The sequence below is a fragment of the Marmota monax genome, unplaced genomic scaffold, assembly GCF_021218885.2.
Source record: "Marmota monax isolate L192 unplaced genomic scaffold, Marmota_monax_Labrador192_F-V1.1 WCK01_AAM20220418_F8-fsc00020, whole genome shotgun sequence".
Lineage (NCBI taxonomy): Eukaryota > Metazoa > Chordata > Mammalia > Rodentia > Sciuridae > Marmota > Marmota monax.
The window spans coordinates 9,177,263-9,197,932 of record NW_026692912.1 but is presented as its reverse complement, the minus strand read 5'-3'; positions in this window follow the sequence as shown (position 1 = coordinate 9,197,932).

Here is a 20,670-nt window from a genome sequence, read left to right as displayed (position 1 = left end):
TCCTCTCCATGTCTCAGGATACGCTGCTGTAGTTTTCTTCATAATACAACTAAGATTTCATTTGCCCTCCCACTGAATACTTTTCTCAAGTGTCTCAACTTTCTTGTGTCATATTGTAAATCTTACATAAAACCCAAAACCTGAATAAACTTAACTTGCTATCTTGGGCACCTTGCATTTGGCCTGCTGGGTAATTGCGAAGGGAAAACAGCAAAAATCATTCTAAATGAAGAATGCTTTTAATTTATGATTTTCACTCTTAAGTAGGTCCTTAATAATGCCCAGGGGTCCCATTATATCTTTATGGGCAGTGCTTTCCCCTTTTCTGAGGCCACATAGGTCAAACTGTCTCCTCTGCTCTCAAACACATGACCTCACTTCTCCCTTAGCCTCCATATGACCTTGATTCCAGTTAAAAAAAAGAAAATAACAAGACATCATTAAAAACTCCCTCAACTTCCTGCCTTAAAACTTGCACACATACTTGCATCTTTGCTCATTTCGACCTCCTCCCCTCTCAATGGGCTGGAAGTAATAACATTTATTTTACCAAAACATGGATCACATGCTCCATAGCCCAACCCTTGTTGTCCTCTCAAGACTGGCACTCCATCCATCCATCACCCCCTCTCTAGTGGTTACATACCATTAGCATGAGGCCAAGGCACTGCCTCCAAGTCCAGGTGGGTGCCTGCCTGATCACATGCGTTCTCTCTCTCTCTCTCTCTCTCTCTCTCTCTCTCTCTCTCTCTCTCTCTCTCCTCTTACACAGAGAAGATTCCCTGTTGATACTGTATTTAACATCTGCATTTTACAGCTTCTACTTGCTCCTCAGACCTCTGTATCTGGATTCCTCACCTCCTCACCACTGAGGCTACATAAGAAAAATTGACTGATAACCTCCTTCTTGCCAGATGGTCCTTGCATCTTTCACAGCTAATCTCACTCAAATTATCTGCAATTTAATGCTATTGTTCACTTAAAACTTTCTCTACCCTGGGCTTCTGGGACACCATATTCTTCAAGCTATTCTAGCTAGGGCTGTTCATACCATTCCATCCTGGGTCATTTTGTCTCCTGCTTCCCTAAATGCCTAGTTGATCTCGTCTTTGTCTGTTGTGACCCCAATGTGTTCATGTGTCTCGAATCAGTATCTCTATCTCTGGTTAATTCTTTGTGCTCCAGAGGTTTACGGTCTATGGTCTTCTACAGACTTCTCTGAGATGTCTCTAAAGCACTTTATATTCAATACTTAAAACACCTCCCTTCTCCCACCAGCCTTTCACTGAACCCATTTTGTTGTTCCTATATTTCCATTTCAGTAAATCGTGCCATCATTTGCCCAATGAATCATGTTAGAAAAATAACAACCTTGCCTCAGCTTCCACATGAAACTATTATTAAATCCTATTTCTCAGTTACATGGTGAATACGTGTTTATATCTAGTTTCCGTTTCATTCAGAGGCCACCATCTGCACGGTCCCTCCAGGTTCCGCCATATGTTACCCTTTTTCTCAATCATTAAACACCCCCTTGCGCTTAACCTGCTTATGTTCTTTCATCAGATTCACACTCTGATATTACCTTTCCTAACCCTAAGGCTGGATTGGGTTCCCCTCCTTTGTGCACCCATATCACCTTGTGATTATCTACAGCATTATCAGTTACACTGATACCAGTTTAACTGTTTATTCACTGATCTTACCTGCCATCCAGTTCACAATTGTCTTGGGAACCAGCCCAACCTTTGGCACATAGAAAGTGATAAATCAATATTTGGTGAAAGGACAGTCTATTTCTAAATCATAACTCTTCTTTCTATTGGTTGTGCAGGGATATACAATGTATATCACTCAAAGAGTGCATGACATCTAAAAGTTACCTTTACTGAGTTAGCTTTATTATTTTGTAAAATATAAATCATAGAGAATAGAGTCCTCTGAGTTTAGCTTCTTGCACTCTGCATAATGTTTTTAAGATACATTCATAATGTTGGGTATGTCAGTACTCTTCCTTTCTATTGCACAATAGTATTCTGTTGTAAGGATAAGCCACAATTTGCTTATCGATTCATCAATAATGGATGTTTAGGTCAGTTCTCAGTAGGGGCTATTATGAAGAAAGATACCAGGACCATTAAAGTACAAATCTTTGTGTGGACATATGTTTACATTTATCCAGGGTACATTTCTCCAGAATTGGAATTGTTGGAGCATATGATAAATGCATGCTTAACTTCCTAAGAAATTGCTAAACTATTTTCCAAAATATTATACATGACCAACACCAGCATTTGAGTTTCCAGCACCTCTCCCCGGAACTCAGTGCCAGACTTTTTAACTACAGTCATTATAATGGTGGTTCACTAGTTTCTCACTGTCATTTAAATTGTATTATGATATTTAATGATGTTGAACACATTTCTATTATGCTCCTGGATATATGTGTCTTCTTTAGTAAATTATCTGTTAAATTTTTCCACAATTTTTACATTCTTTTCTGTTTTTTTCTTCTTATTTTTGACCTGCAAAAGTTTCATATATATTCCAGCTACAAACCCTTTGCCTGGCACTTGCCTTGCAAATATTTTCTCAGTCTATAGCATGCCTCTCCATTTTCACAATATCATCTTTGGAAGAGAATAAATGTTTAAATTTAATGAAGCATAATTTATCTTTTTTTTATTTCATACTTTTGGTATCCTAAGAATTTTTTTTTTCCTATTCAAGTGGCTTAGATTTTATTCTTAAATGTTCTTGTAAAACTGCATGATTTAAGTTATTGCATTTAGGTCTTTGATGCATTTATATGTCATTTTTGCATAAAGTGTGAGATAAGTTAATTCAAGGTTTTCCATTTGAATATCCAGTTGATTCAACATCATTGGTTGAAAGATCTTCTCTTCTCCATGAGAGGTTCAGAGAGGTACTCGAACTAAGAGCAGCTGAGTCAAAAGAAAGATCAATTGAAATATTTCTTCCTGAGTTTACACCGTTTATAAAATTTCAATTTTATAAATTGAAATTTATAAAATGTCTGTCAGCCTTCAAAACAATGTAGTGAAGACAGAAGTTCTCAGATGTCCTATCCAAACCACAAGATCTGCACCTTCCCACATTTTCCTGTAAACACACTAAGTAACTCCTACATCACACACAGCCCCAATTTTGTTTACAACTGTCCTCTTCTAAGCAGTTCTCCTACAAAACAAGAAGTCCAGAACAGATTAAAAACTGTTTCATCATGCTGCTTTATTAATTTCCTTGGGAACTCTTTCCTTCTGCAAAGTTGAGATGAAGATTAGGTGAGACCTTATAGGTAAATCTTAGGGCACAATTTTGTCATAAATTAAATGCTATTAATATGGCAATACCTTTGTTCAAATGTATGTGTTTGTTTATTAATTTATTTGTTTTTTAAATCTGGGATTAAAACCTCTGCAGTGCTTGACCATTAAGCCGCATCTCCAGCATTTTTAAGTCTTTTTTTTTTTTTTTTTGAGACAGGGTCTCTCTAAATTGCTGAGAGCCTCACTAATTTGTTAAAGCTGGCCTTGAATTTGTGATCCTCTTGCCTTAACCTCCTGAGCTGTTGGGATTATGTGCACCACCATGCCCTGCCAAGTGTATATGCTTAAATAGTTCTCTGATTTTGCTCTCCACTAAGATGGATTAGATCGCTAACTCCATCTGCTCCAGGAGCTATTGATGGGACACCAGTCTAGTCTGAGGATCTAGCTCTACAAGTCATGGTCATCAACCCTTTGGAGGTGCATGCATGGTGTCTTTGTCAGTTCAGGCCACTATAACTTATTACTGTAGACTGAAAGGGTTAAACAACAAACCTTTATTTCTTACAGTTATATGGAGGCTAGGAAGTCCCAAATCAAGGTGCTAACAGATCCAAGATCTGCTGAGGATCACTTCCCTGGTTTGCAGAGAGCTGTCACTGTATCAAAACAAAGGAGGGGGGCAATCTTTCTCAAATCTTTTCTTAGAAGGTCACAAGTGAGTCCCATCATGAAGATTCCATGTCTCACTGACATCACATTGGGGATTAGGATTTCAATCTATGAATGTAAGAGGGGCACAAATATTCAATCCATAGCTCATAGCTTGCTTGGGAAAAGGTGACCTGACATGTGCTCTCAAGAGGAAACAGGAAGTAAAACACTGGTCCACCAAGATCCTCCACAGATTCCATTTCCTCCTGCTCCAAAGCTTCCACAGACAACTAGTGCTTCCCACTGTCAAACATTCGCTTTAGTGATTCTAAATGTAAATCCTACCTCTAAAGCCCAATTTGAGTTACTACTTCCAGGAAAACTTCCAGTGTCCTTGAACTAAGACTGTATCCCACCTTTTAAATTCTGTAGTGCAAATCTTTATCAGAACACTAACTGCATTGCATTATAATTATATATTTACATAATTTTAATCACAGGACCATGAGCACCAGGAGGAAAGGAACTGTATTTTGCTCATTTCTGTTTTCTTATTTCCCAGAAAAGTGATATGATTTGGTGATCAAAATACGAGTTAGAGAAATCAAGATGCCAAAGGAGAATCATAGAGCAGATAAAAAATATGAATTAGTGTTGAGGGAGTTCAAGGGATGAAGAGACAAAAATAAAGAAAAGGAAATGAAAAAAATAATAAGAGGAAAGAAGGAAGCGAGAAGTTGGGGGGGAGAAGGAAGAAAAACAAAAGGGAAAGAACAAGGAAAAGAGAAAATAATCATGAAACTAAGAAAGCTTGGGTTTTACCTTTATTCATAAGAAGCCACTTTTAAGAGACTTCTGTACAAGTTGAAAATACCATTGAGTGAATTTCTTGGCATTGGAGAACTATTAAAAGCTGGTAATGCCGAGTTGGAATGGGAAATTAAGGATAGGGCTAAGAGAATAAAATAAGAACTGTAGAATGTTCTAAGGATCCTACTCCAGAGGCAGATGTTTGATGATGTTTCTGTCATCTCCTCTGTAGGATTAGGGTGTGGGCAAGTGGATTTCCTTAGATTTAAAGGACAGATATTTTTTTGCTCGGACATTTTCTGAGGACTGATTTCCTCAACCAATTTTCATCTGTTTCTTGTCAACACCACTTGGTTTAGCTTCTGGATGTTATCAGTCAATACAATCCAACATGGGAACTAATCCAAAAGCAGAGATACAGAATCCCAAGAATGTTGTGCAACAGAAGCTATTTGCCTATATTTCTGACTTTGTGGGATACCCAGAGATCTAGAACAATTCTCAAATTCAATTTGCGAAAATTCCTAGCAATCCCTGCAGAGTTTGGGTTTCCCACAAATAAAATATTTTTGGTCTGCTGTTTATTTTAAAAACACAGATTCGAAAACCTCTCCCCCTTGCTTAGAAATCCGCCTTTGGACCATTTCTAGGTACCCCCTCCTTTGCTCAGAAGATCCTTTGCTATGCAAGCACTGGAGGATTCACAGGGAGAAAATGAAAGCCAGGAAATGACTCATACTACATTTATACCTGGATCAGAGGGACTTTGGAGAACGGTATTCACAGGTTATGGGTTTTCCAAAGATTGGATAGTATATGGCTTTGATCTGAAGTGATTGCAGTAAATAGGATTCAGTGTCTTCTTTCAAACTAGTGCTGATACTGGACACAGTAGAGGACACACGCTTGACTGCAGAGGACACACATTCAGCACCCAGCCATCACTACCCTCCTATTAGCAGCCCAGATGTAAGCCATCAAGAGTGTGGTGGTGGGAGAGGGAGCTATAGGTAAAATCTCCCTACTGATCAGCTGTACAACCAATGCATTTCCCAGAGAGTATATCTCCACTGTCTTTGACAACTGTTCTTCCAGTTTCATGGTAGAGAGGAAACTGGTGAATCCAGGCTTATGGGATACAGCTGGAGAAGAAGCTTTTGACAGATTGAACCCTCTCTTCTATCCACAAACAGATGTTTTCTTAATTTTCTTTTCCCTTGTGAGTCCTGCATCATTTGACATTGTCCATGCAAAGTGGTATCTAGAATTATGACTCCATGTCCCAACACTCTTATCATCCTAGTGGGAACACAGCTTGATCTTAGGGAAGATAACTATATGATTAAGAAATGAAGAAGAAGCTGACTTCTAGTTCTTTGCCCACCTCCTGTTAAGAAGAGGAAGAGAAAATGCCTGCTTTTGTAAATGTCCACATCCCCTCATTCTTTGTCCTGCCCCTTGGAACCTTGATGTTTGCTCCAAAACAGTAGAGCTTGTGCACCCAATGCCAAGGTTTTGTTGCGACTTAATTCTTCCATAAAACCATTTTGAACCACTGAGTCATTTTAAGATTTTAAGTGTATGAGTTCAAACTGACATTCTATTAAAATTTAACCCTAAAATGAAGAACCTTATTTTTCAAAAGCCCCTATTCTGGATCAGATTAAGAGTGGCTAAAATATCTTTGGAACTAAGTTGCATTATTGTGCTGAGAATACTGAGCACTAAAGAGTTGGGAGCGGGAGATCTTTGTCTAAGAAGACTGAGCTTCTGAAGTCAGGAGGTGGAGACACTTTCCAAGTCATTTCAGATTAGGCGAAGCAGCACAGACTCCTTAATGAAATGTTGCCATTTACTGCATCAGTAACTTAGCAGCCCATGTGCATCACATGACTGTACTGTATGCCATATGAAATGAGATACTCAGCTTTTTGAATAAGTTTTTTTTTTCATAATGAATTTTTTAAAATCAGTTGACTAGCTTTTCAGAGACTTTGAACAGAACTCTCATTCACCAGTTTCCTCTAAGGAAGTATTCTGTTCCTAGTTGTAGGTGTTCTGGGTGGAGTGTGTGAAACATGGCCTCATCAAAAGATTAAAACAGTATTTTGACAAAATATGAAGTAGGAATTAATTTACACTACATTTTACACAGAAAAGTTCAACTGAATAAAAGTGTCATCGGTAAAGGTTTTTAAAGGTTAATTTCTGTCAAATGCAGTAGATGAAGAAAGGTTGCTATTAACTGTTTTTCTTAAATGTTTCCTTTTTTCTACACTTGATAGAACTCCCAGAATTGAGAATTTAATTCACCTTTGAACCGGCCATTCCCATAGTTTCTAACTTACTAAGTGCTTTTCTTATAAAACCCCATTTTAATGAGCAATATACCTCCTACTTATACTATAAATCTTTCTGATAATGCATTAGAATTTTCATATTACTTTATTCAAAGCTAATAAGTACTTTCCTTAGTTTTCTAATAGCTAGATATAAAAAATCATGTGTTAAACCTTTACAGTTTTTAAGACATTTTAGTTATTTTTTTCTATGAACCTTCTTAACATCACTGTCTTGCCAGATTACCAACACTGCCACAAAGCTAATACTGACCCCGTTTACCTCACACACACAGACACACATGGCCTATCATGGCTTTACCTAATAATGATGTTCCTTTGGGTCTGTGAGGTTATGTAAACTGTGTTTGTGTTAACAATATTCTGCACAACTTAACTTACTGTCAAGAACACAGTGTTGGACCTCTCAACCAGTAGAACAAAATTATTCAATTGAGAGTTGAAGAATTGTAGAATGTTTTTACACTGATCATTTGTTAATGCAATCAACATTATATTTTCCATGTATGACTTAATAAATTCTTGAAGCACAATAAGAAGATTTGAATAGAAATCATCACCAATAAATTAGATCACTTTTAAGATAGATTTTCAGGCCTTAAAGACAAAGTACATAAACTTGAAAATAAAGTTGATAATAAAAAAAAAGAATTTAAGAGACTATGATCAGACTATTCAAGAACTCTGGGATAATATTAAGAGACTAAACTTAAGAACCATTAAGGTAGAAGACTCCAACATATAAACTAAATAAATGTACAGTCTCTTCAATGAAATAATTTAGAAAACTTTCCGAATCTTAGGAGAAAGATGAAAATTCAAATACAAGGGGCATATGGAACTCCAAATAGGCAAGATATAAAAATATTCTCCCCAAAACACAGTATAATGAAAGTGCCTAATGGAGAGAATAAGGATCCAATTTTAAAAGCCACAAGAATAAAAATGGCAGGTCATGTGTAGAAATAAATGAATTTGGATTTCAACTTATTTATCAATCTAGATCCTAAAATCCAGGAGGACTTAGAATAATATATATGAAGCCCTGAAGGAAAATGGGTGCCAATTAAGATTACTATATCCAGCAAAACCGTTTTTTCATAATTGAAGATGAAATTTAAAAACCTTCTATAATAAGCATAAACTAAAGGAATTCATAACCACTATGCCTGCTGTACAAGACATACTCAATAAAATACTTCATGGGCAAGAAATTAAAAATAAAAAAATGAGAATAACCATAAGAATGAATTGCATGAGAAGAATAGTCAGTTAAAGGAGAATCAAGTCTAAATCAAGCATAAGAAATAAATCAAAATGATAGGAAATAAAAATCATCTTTATAATGAAATTGAATGTAAATAGTCTAAATTCTTCAATCAGAAGGCAGAGATTGGCAGATTTTATTTAAAAAAATACAAACCATGTTTTATACAAGAGATTTGCCTAATTAAAAAAAATCCACAGATTGAAGGTGAAAGGATAGGGAAAGATGTGCCATGCATATGGAAAGCAAAAGCAAGGAGAGGTAGCCATTCTTATATCAGACGAGGTAGGCTTTGTGTTAAAATTAATCAGAAGAGACAAAGAAGGCCTTCATGATGAATCATCCAATAAAAAGTTATAATGTTTAAATATGTATATTTAACCATCTTGCATCTATGTGCATAATACAAATTATTAATCTTTTTCAATATAAAGAATCAATAGATCAAAATACAATATCGGCTAATTTCAACTCACCTCTCTTAACATTAGATAGATAAATCTGACACAAACTATGTAGAAATCTTTCAGAACTTAAAAAAAAATTCTATTAATCCAATAGACCTAACTTCACTTTCTTCTCAAGGGCACATGGAACATTCTCTAAAATAGATCATACAGTTGAGCACAAAGCAAATCTTAGCAAACACAAAAAATAGAGATAATTCATTGAATACTATCAGATCATAATGGAATTAAATTAGAAATGAATGATGAGATAAAAATCAGAAATGAGTCTAACAACTGAGGATTAAATAAGACACTTAAGACACTTTTAAATGAGAAATGGGTTGCAGGAAAAATCATGGGAGAAATAAAAAAAGCATTCATGGAGACTAATGAAACTATAAATACACCATATAAAAACTTCTGGGACAGTATAAAGACAGTTCTAAGATGAACTTCTATAGCACTCAGTTCCTACATTAAAAAAATAGAAAAATACTAAATAAATAATTTAATGTTATACCTTAAGTTCCTAGGAAAAGAATAAACTACTATCAAAATCAGTAGAAGATAGGAATATTTAAAATCAAAGCCAAAATTAATGAAATTAAGAATGAAAAAAACAATCAATGAAACAAAGAGTTAGTTCTTTGAAAAGATGAACAGTACCGATAAACTTCTAGCTAAACTTTCCAAAAGAGAGACAGAGAGAGAGAGAGAGAGAGAGAGAGATGACTCACGTTAACAAAATTATATATGGAAGAGGAGACATCACCATAGACAGTTCTGAAATTCAGAGGATTATTAGAAACTATTTTGAAAATTTAAGCTTCAAAGAGCTAGAAAATCTCAAAAACATCAATAGATTCCCAGAGACATAATACCTACCCAAGTTAAAACATAGAATGTAGAAAACATACACAGACCAACATCAAGTAATAAAATTAAAGAACCTACTAAAAGCCTTCCAACAAAGAAAAGGTCAAGACCAGATGAATTCTCAGCCGTGTTCTACCAGACCTTAAAGAAGAACTAGTACCAATTCTTTTCAAATTATTCCACGAAATAGAAACAAGGAAACACTGGCAAATTCATTCTATGAAGCCACTATTACCCTGCCACCCAAACCAGACAAAGATAACATCAAGGAAGAAAACTTCATACCATGATTCCTGATGACATAGATGCAACAATTCCTAATATTGACAAACTGCATTGATAATACATTAAGAAGATTGTATGCCATGATCAAGTGTATTTCACCCAGGGTGGCAAGATTGGTTCAATGTAGTCAAATCATTAAATGTAATTCACTACATAAATATAGTTAAGGACAAGAATCACATGCTTATCTAATAGATGCAGAAAAAGCATCTGGCAAAGTCAAGCACCCATTTATGTTTAAAATGCTACTGAAACTATGGCTAGAAGGAACTCACATCAACATTATTAAGGCTATATTTGACAGACCCAAGGCCAACATCATGAAGAAAAACTGAAAACACTTTCTCTAAAATCAAGAACAAGACGAGAATGTTCACTCTCACCATTTCTGTCCAACATAGTCCTTAAAACTCTTGCCAGAGCAATCGAGCAAGAGAAGGAAAAAAATTAAAGTGGTACAAATAGAAAAAGAAGAAGTTAAGTTATTTCTGTTTGCTGATAACATGATCTTATCTTTAGAAAACTCAAAAACTCCACCAGAAGTCTTCTAGAGCAGCTAAACAAATTTAGCAAAGTAGCAATATACAATATCAACATACATAAACCAATTGCTTTCCTGTACTCAAATAATGAATCTCTTGAAAAAGAAATTAGAAAGACAATCTCATTCACCATAAGTTCAAAAATGCTTAGGAGTAAATCTAACCAAGGAGGTGAAAGACCTCTATAAAGAAAGAAAATTATATAACAATTAGGAAACAAATTGAAGAATATCTTAGAAGACAAAAAGACCTCCCATGTTCTTGAATAGGAAAAATTAATATTATTAAAATGGTCAAAAACATTATACAGATGAAATGCAATCCCCATCAGAACACCAATGGCATTCTTCACAGAACTAGAAAAAAAAAACAGTTCATTTGGAAGAATAAGAGACCCAGAATAGCCAAACGAATCCTGAGTAAGCACTATACAATAATACTATAGAAATATAGTAAGAAAAAGAGCTTGATGATGGCACCAAAAGAGACATGAAGACCAATGGAATAGAATAAAAGACAGAGAGACAAACCCACCTAGATACAGTCATCTGATATTAGACAAAGATGCCAAAAACATTCACTGGAGAAAAGGTAAACTTTTTAACAAATGGTGACGGGAAAACTGGATATCCATATGTAGAAACAAAATGGTATCCCTAGCTCTCACCTTGCACAAAAGTCAACTCAATGTGGATCAAAGACCTTGGAATTAGACCAGAAATTATGTAACTCCTAGAAGAAAATGTAATCTCAATATTCCAACATATTAGCACAGGCACTGACCCCCTTAACAAGACTTCCAAAGTGCAAGAGATAAAACCATGAATAAATAAGTAGGATGGCTTCAAATTTAAAAACCTATGCATATCCAAGGAAACAATTAATAATGTGAAGATAGAGATTTCCAAATTGGAGAAGATCTTTGCCATCTGCCCCTCAGATGGGCGATTAATATCTAGAATACATAATGAACTCAAAAAACATAACAGCAAAAAAATCATAACACAATTGTTAATGAGCAAAAGAACTAAAGAGATATTTCTTAAAAGAAGAAATACAAATGGCTAATAAATATATTTTAAAAATTTCAACATCTCTACTAATCAGAAAATGCAAATCAAAATCACATGAAGATTTCATTTCACTCCAGTTAGTATGGAAATTATCAAGAAACAAATAATAATAAATGTGGAAGAGAATTCGGAGAAAATGTTACACATATACATTGTTGATGAGAGTGTAAATTAGTACAACCTCTCTGGAAAAAACTATGAAGATTCCCCCAAAAAACTAGGAATGAAAACACCATATGACTCTGCTGCCCCACATCTTGATATATATCCAAAAGTTCTAAAATCAGCATATTACAGTGATATAGGCATGCCAATTCACAATAACCAAGCTATGGAACCAGCCTAGGAGCCTCTCAACAGATGAATGGAAAGTGTGGTATATATACACAATGCAGTTGTGCTCAGTCACAAAGAATAACGAAATTATGGCATTTCCCGGTAAATGGATAGAACTAGAGAACATGATGTTAAGTGAAGTAAACCAGACCCAGAAAGTCAAGGGTCAAATGTTTTTCTTTCAAATGTTGAAGCTAGACCAAAATAAGAAAAGAAGAAGGAAAAAATGAAAAAAAAAAGAAAGAGGGGAAATCCCATGAAAATAGAAGAGGGATCAGCTGAGTAGACAAAGGGGATTGAGAGGGAGGAGAAGGGATGGGAAAAGAGAGGATCAGTGGAAAGAATCCCATCAAACTTTCCTGTGTACATATATGAAGATACCACTGTGATTTTCACACACACACACACACACACACACACACATACATATTTTTTTATTTAAAAAAATAAATAGAAGAAAGATCAGTAGAATAGAGCAAAAGCAACAGGGGAAGGAGGAAGGGATGGAAAGGGGAAGTATCAAGGACTGAATTAGAGCTAATTCTATTTCATGACTGTATATTTATGTCAAAACGAACCCCAACATTAAGCACATCTATAATGAACTAATAAAAAAGAGAAAAAAAATTCTGCCCATGGATCCCTTGCCTAGGAGATAAAATGTAAATGCCAAATGCTTTATAATTAGACACTAATCCATATTTTAGGCTATTATTTCCTATTTTTCCCCTGTGCACATACATTCTGACCAAGTGACCTCTTTAATATACATTTTTTAAATGTTTTACCTTTTCTTATAATTCATTCTTTCTGAAATGCCCTCTTTTGATTTCTCTAGTTTCTTGATACTCTCCAGTGTTTCCCTTTCCCAGGAGACAATGTGTATTAATACATTTAGGAGGGTAAACTCTGGAGTCATATAGCCCTGGTTTTAAATCAACTATTTAATCATTACATATTCTTGAGACATTTATAGAGGTTCTCAGCACCACCACGTTCACCTGCATTGTGATGATAAGAGTTGTTGGCATGGTATAATAAAATAATATATTCAAAGACCCAACACAATGTTTTGAAAACAATGTTTGAAAAATTCACATTATAGTCCCCCATTATTTTCCTTATCATCGTCACCCCTAGTCATCATCACTAATATCTCAAGGTTATATGATAATTCATGTGCAGATTATAGTGCTCTGATTAGCATTAAAAGATCAATAAATAGTGGTAGTTTAAATTACCATTATGATAATGTGCATGGTCATCTAATAAATTCACTCATCAATCAGCCCTTCTCTCTTATTCTTAAATATTTGACCTACACCAACCTGTACAATGATACTCACCATAAGATATCATAATAATCTGTTTATGGGTTTCCCTTAGTTTATGAATTATTAAATATCAGTTGACAGTGTAACACCAGAGCCTAGTACCAAATGGGCTCTTAGCAAATTCAAGTTGGATGGATGTACAGAGTCAACGGTACACACTGAGCCATCTTCATTATTCCCTCTGCCTATTTATAGCCTATACCATTGACCAGCTCAGTGGATATCCAGAATGAGAATAGATTATGAGTGCTAGAATAGGACAGAGGACACATATCATTGGCCTTAACAGCAACTAATTTTTATGACTAAACTAAATGGACTCCCTTAAAAGTCACCTAGAACTTCCCAATTCCCTCAGGAAGCCCCTGGCTGCAACTAGCAGGACCATTTTGGTGAGACTTGCAGCCGGCCTGTGAGACTTCTCCAAACACTCATTACTGATCTGGGATGAGTCATAGGAACTCACCACTGGTCATTAAATGATTCCTTCAGCATTTTAGGATTTGGAACTACCATCCTGCTCCATGGAAAATTTTAGAGGAAATTAGATTATGGTTGAGAACATTGGCCAACTAGATGAAAGAGAAATTAGTGTATTTAATAAATACCCAGCTTTGTGGCTTTTAACTACAGTCCACGTTTCATCTTCTATCAAAAAAGCAAAGTATTAACTCATTCAAAACCTCACTGAAGCTAACTTCAGAGAGAAGATATAGATGTTTGTTCTCTGTGCAAAAGAAACATGAGGCCTCAAAAAATATGCTAAGGCAAACCCCAATAGTAAAATAAATACTGTATAAGTCTTGAATTTTCCTGCCTGGCAAGTATAGCACATTGTTCTCAAGAGAGAGCACTTCACTGAAATTAGTAAAGAATTTGGCATCCAGAAGATCTGACTTCAAGTGTTGACATGATATTTTCTAGCTAAATTACCTTGTATAGTTTAGTTTACTTATATAGTAAGTACTATATATATTACTTGTATAGGTTAGCCTCATTTTTTTTCTCACCAAAAACAAAAGGGAACAACACTCTCCATAGCATCTTTATGTCAAGCACATGGCACCACAGTGCTTGACATAAAGATGCTCAGTAGGTGTCATTTTCTTTATAGTTTTCCCTTGGTTCTTGGCTTATTCTTGCAAATAAAAGTCTTAGAAGTTTATGTGAGGGAGAACCCAAATGCATACCAACCCATCGCTGCATCCATTCATACAGATGCAGAAACAAACTTTACAAAATAACACATCATTCCTGATCTTAGTGTTCTTTGCTGCACATTGGTATCCAGATATAAGCCTAACTATCAAGGGATTATTCAGCTTCCAAAAACAATCATTTACTTCACACAAAAGGATTAACCACATGACTCATGTTAATAATGAGTTCCCCAATGTGCCTATAAAATAAAATTCATTTAAAAAATATTATTACATAACTTTGAGTAATAATCCCCTGTGTGAAACAAAATAATGCTTCCTGAACTTAAATAAAGCCTACCAGTTTGGCTACGTGTCCAAAAAAAAATGCATGCCAGACGATGAGAGAAATCCCTCTGGTAAAAAGAAAAATCTCTAGTTTGCTTGTTAGCTTTATGGAATGATAGCCTCATTTTTCTATAAGTGCCATCCTTGACATGCACTTACAATAGTGGAGATCAATTGAAAGACCAGAAAAATTATTGTCAATGATTACTTTTCCTGTGCACCAAATATAATATATAATATATATAATGTGAATTCTCCCAACAACCAAATGAGATAGATAGGCCACATTATCATCAATACTATATTAAATATTATTATTTTATGAAAAAGGAAATATCGATATGCAAGGATCACCCAGGACACACTTGCCATAGAATTCAAACTCATTCGTGTCCAGCTTCAAAAACTCTTATCTTTTCCTCTAACTGCATTGGGCCTCATTGTACAGAGACAAACATGCACACCACCATGAATCAGTTCAAATATAACTATTCTCCACATGCAGTTGACGGACATACGATTATATTTTTGGAAATTAAGGAGAAATTCATAGGGATGCAGCATTGAAACTAAGCTTAAAAGGAAGAAACTACAAGATCACAATTTTAAATTTTCCAAGCATATTCTCTGAACACATTCAGGTGAGATCACAGATCTGATCTTCAACAAAAATCTACATTCATTGGCTGGACTTGGATTTGTATGGATAACCCAAGACTATCAAGATAATAATCACTATTGCTAGAGGAATAATCAGTTTAGTAGAAAAACCATCTGTTAAAAAGTAAGAGGAAAATATATACATAAGCAAAACACTTCTAATGGACTTTAAAAATCTTTCAGGTTTTCCCTTTCTGCAGAAATTGCTGTCTTCCTATTCAGATCCTGGACCAAAGGAAAGAACTATTCAAACCTCATTGGGCTGTGATTTCAATTAAACATCAGAAAGGAAGAGAAAGAGTTGACAGCAAACAGGTTACAGAATCAGGAAAACATTCTCTACCCGGCAAACAGCTCAGCCTTTGTGTTCCATGTCATGGATGGAGAGCCAAAGAAAGGGCAAGTCATTGCAAAGTTGAGGCCCAGGATCAGGAAACATCCAGACTAGTTCAGGAGACTACCGACCTTCTCCCAGAGCATGCCATCACCCAGGCCCCAAGAGCATCAGGGAATAAAGTATCAGCTTCCTATGTTGGAGGCACAGTAGCTCACTCTGGGACAATTTCTTTCTCTTTTTAAATTTGTTTTCATTCTTCTTTTTCTCTAACTCAAAAGTAAAGAGAGGTCAATAAACATTAGTAAGAATAACTAGAAAATGAGAAAACTGAACATGGGGAAGAGGAAATAAAACAAATAAGATGTCAAACATGAGGAGAGGTTTCTTTGATGCAGTACAACAACAACAGAAAAAGAAAACTAAGACATAAATAAAAAGGAACTAAAACAAACAGAATGTTATATCTTGGAGCAGAATTTGTGCATGCTAACCAGGAGACAATGTCACATCAAGTTCTGTCCTGTGCTGGCATGATGCTATTATGAGTGGCATTATGGTCTCCAAACCAATGAAGACACAGTATAGCAAAGTGGTTCAGAATCTGTGGTCTGGAGTCAGAGACCTGGATGGAAATTACCACTTCACCACCTATGCACACCTAAGCCAATTTCTTAAACCTCATAAATCCAACTTTTATTTTTTTTATAATTTCTAAACCAAAAAAATAGCAGTAAATTACCCCACATGGCTTTATATAAATATTATATAACATCATGTAGTGCTTAGCCCAGTGCCCAGCATACAGTAAGCTACCAATTTAAATAATAATCCTATTAGTATCGTGGAAGGTAAGATAGCTCCTTGATTTATGTGGGAATTTTACTATTAGCCATTGCTGAGAACAATAAACAAAATGCAGAATACTAGACTTTTTTTCCATTTAAGACCCCAGTTTTGCTTATTGAATAACAAAATTGGCACCATCAAGTATGCATCCAAAAAAAAAAAAAACCCTTTTAAAATACAATACCTTCTCACTGGTATCAATTATACCCATGGTCCTAATGGACTTACAATGGGTCAAGTATACACACAGGTAATATAGTCAATTTTAGTTCATCTTCCACCCAAGATAGAATAGTTTTTAATCACTAGGTTATATGGGAAAAATAGTAGGTAGAATAACTAGACTATAGTTTTAGTCTAATAAATTATAGATTAAAATTAGTAAGGTCAGAAAAGAGAATAACACCATAATCTCTCTTCACCAAAAAAATACAAGAGAATAAAGTTATAGACAACTAAATCCTAAAAGCCCTGCACTGAAACTAACAAATATCATTTTTCTCTAGATTTATCACAAAGAGATTAATATGGTTTACTAAAGAAAGAATCTCTCCAGGCATGGTAATTCAATATATGAGAAAATTAAAAAAGAAAATAATATCTCAGTACATACATAAATTATTTCAATAGATATATAAAGTTAAGTAAGAAAATTTAGATTTGTCTATGATAAAACTCTTAGCCAATTATCAATGACAGAAATGAACTATCAATGACTTTCTTTCATGATAAGAAGCCAGCAAAAACATACTACAAAGATGATACTCAATGATGAAACTTTACAGCATTTCTTTTAGAGTCAAGAAAGGATAATAGCATAGTCTCCGTAATAACTTGTCCTAAATATGTAATAAGACAAGAAAAAGGAATGAGCCATAGGATTGAAAATTGTCATTACATATTAGAGCTGATAGGATTATCAGCATAGCTAATCTAAGAAAAACTTCAAATAAACTAATTGAGGAACCATGAGATCTCAAAAGTGTTGACAAATATAAAAAAATTCATATCAATAATAATGTTATATGAGAATAGTCATAATATTGAAAAGTAAGATATTTGTCAGGGAAATGTAAATCAAAACCACAATGAGGTATCACTTTACCATAATAAGAATGACTATTATTTAAAAAAAAAAGAAAGAAAGAAATAAAGAAAAGAAAGGTAATTAGTGCCGATAAAGACGTGGAGAAAAGGGTAACTTCACACATTATTAGTGGGAATGTAAATTAATGTAGCCATTTTGGAGACCAGATTGGAGGTTTCACAAAAAAAAAAAAAGGTAGAATTACCATATGATTCAGCAATCCTACTCCTGGATATGTATTTAAAAGAAGGGAAATCAGTATGTCAAAGAGATATTTGCACTCCCATGGTTAATGGATGACTTTTCCCAATAGCCAAGATGTGGAAACTAAATGTACAACAACTGATAAATAGATAAAGAAAATATTCTAAAATATGCTGCATATATACAAAGGAAAACTAGTCAGCCATAAAAAGAATGAAATCCCATCATTTGAGACTACATGGATAAAACTGGAGTCATTATGTTAAATACATAAACAAGGCACACAAGACAAGTATTGAATACCTCACTTCATGAGTAGAAAATAAAAAAGTTATTTCCGTTGATGTGGAGAGTGGATGGTTATTACCAGCTGCTGGGAAGAAGAGGGAGGAGGAATAGATAGAGAAAGGATAATCACTGGGAACTACGTTCCAGTTAGGAGTAAAAAGTTCTGCTGAGCTATTGCCTAGTTATGTGACTATAGATTGTGATTGTGTACTGTATCTCAAAAAGCTAGGAAAAAAGGATTATGTTTTTGGCATATGGAAGTAATAATTGAGAAGATGAATGGGCTTAACCTGGTTATAAAATAAACACATGCAACAGGACATCACATTCTAACTCGTTACTGTGCATGATTTTTGTGTTTTTATGTGTCAGTTAAATAATTTAAAAGGGAGAAACAAATACTTCGTGAATACATTTTAAAATATTTATAAAAACAGGGAGAAAATTCTCAATTATTCTTAAGAAGCATTAAGAGAAAACAAAGAGAGTTATGTCACTGCTACTAAAGAACATGCTTAAAAATCACAAAAGTCTTAAAGCAACCCAGACCATCGATTTAATTAATGAAATTTCAAATAAAAGCCCTACACAATTTTCCCTCTGCAATTCTGCACATTTATCCCGACACCCATCTGTTTATTTAAATAACAAAATTTAGCCAAAATATTTCTGAAGAAAAATTAGGAGGTAGCACTTGACTAAATATCTATTAAGACACATTTTAAAACTGTAGAAATTAAAACAAAGTGAGAGTGGAGCAGAGAGCCAGGTCAGTGGAACTCACTTTGGAGCATAAATAAATGTGTGAAGCTGGCATATGATAGAGATGGCATTCTCAGTCAGTGGGAAGGAAAACAATGTTCAATAAATCACATGGTTTTCCACTTGGAATTCATTTCATATGCATAAATAATAAAACAGTAAATGAGAGATTATTTTCATATTAGAGAGAATATAAAAATCATCATTTTTGTTTTCAGGGCTAGGAACTGAACTCTGGAGCTTGCCCTAAGCACTGAGTGAGGCACTCCTGTGCAGAATAATAATTCTATCTAGGAAAAAAGAACCAGATTCTGAGGGGAAAAACATTAGTTTTTTCTTCCAAACATCAGTCGTTTATAGAAAAGCACTGATAAAATACCACCAAAATTAAAATGTCCTTCACTACAAAATACACCATGAAGTATACCGAAGGAGAAAAAAAATGGCAAGCTTAGACAAGACATTTGTGATGTATGAAACCAACACAGATTAGAATTCTGAATCTAGGGAAATAACAAATCCATCTAAACAAACCAACAATGTGACTTCAAAGTTCACCAATGATTGGGGACATGTAATTCAGAAGAGCCACTGAGCATGTAAAAAGTTTATTCTCCTCACTAGTAAGAAAGAAACTGCAAATTAAAACAAAAGTGAAACAGCATTTCACACCAAATAATTTGGCATTAAAGAGTCTGTCAATACCAACTGTTGGTAAAGATTTGAGAAAAATAAACTCTCAGACTCTTCTGGTGGGAGTGTAAATTAGAACAGTCACTGTGGAGCGCAGTTTGTCTGTAGATTACAAAATTTTAAGTGTTCAGATCAAATGGACTTAGAATTGTACTTCTGAGAAATGCCTGCACATTGTACCAAAGGACCCAGAATGTTCCAACTAGCATTGTTTACAATGAAGAAAAACTGGAATGACCTTGATGTCCTTTAACAGGAGATGGGTGAATAAAATGTGATATAGTTATCCAATTTATCACAGAAAAAAGATCAAAATGAATTAATTGGATCTATGGGTAAAGATGCACATACATCTAAAAAAATTGAGCATAAAATATGGGGAAATTAAGTTTTTTTGAAACTATATGCAGAATAAAATCATTAGGCAAAATTTGAAAAATAGTAACTACACATATTATTTATGGCTACATCCCATAATAAACATGGAAAGTAGAAGCCAAGTGATAAATACCAAAATTGCTGTTGGTGGTTGTCTCTGGGGAAGTGGGGATAATATCAGGGATAGGAGAAAAGGGTTTCAACATGGTCTGTAATGTTCTATATTTTGAAAATAAATTGCATGGTAACATAAATTTTCAAATTATAGTTAGGCGGGAGCCTCCTGAGGAAAATATGACTCTGTCTCTAGAATGTCAGCAGCAGGAGCAAGGAATATGATTGTTTTCTTTCTTCCCTCAGATTATAAAAGGCATCAATCATTATTAGGTCTTCTAGTCCAAGAACTGTTTCAGGAAAAATGGGAAATGCTGAGATGAACCAAATACTACCCAGGTTTCCAGGAAGCTCAGTGTTATGGTTGGGATGTGAGGGGTCCCCCAAAATCTCATAAGGGAGACAATGCAAGAAGGTTCAGAGAAGAAATGATTATGTTATGACAGCCTTAATCCAATCAATAAATCAATCCCTGGTGGGATTGATTGAGCAGTAACTGAAGGCAGGTAGGGTGTGGCTGCAGAACATGGGGGATGGG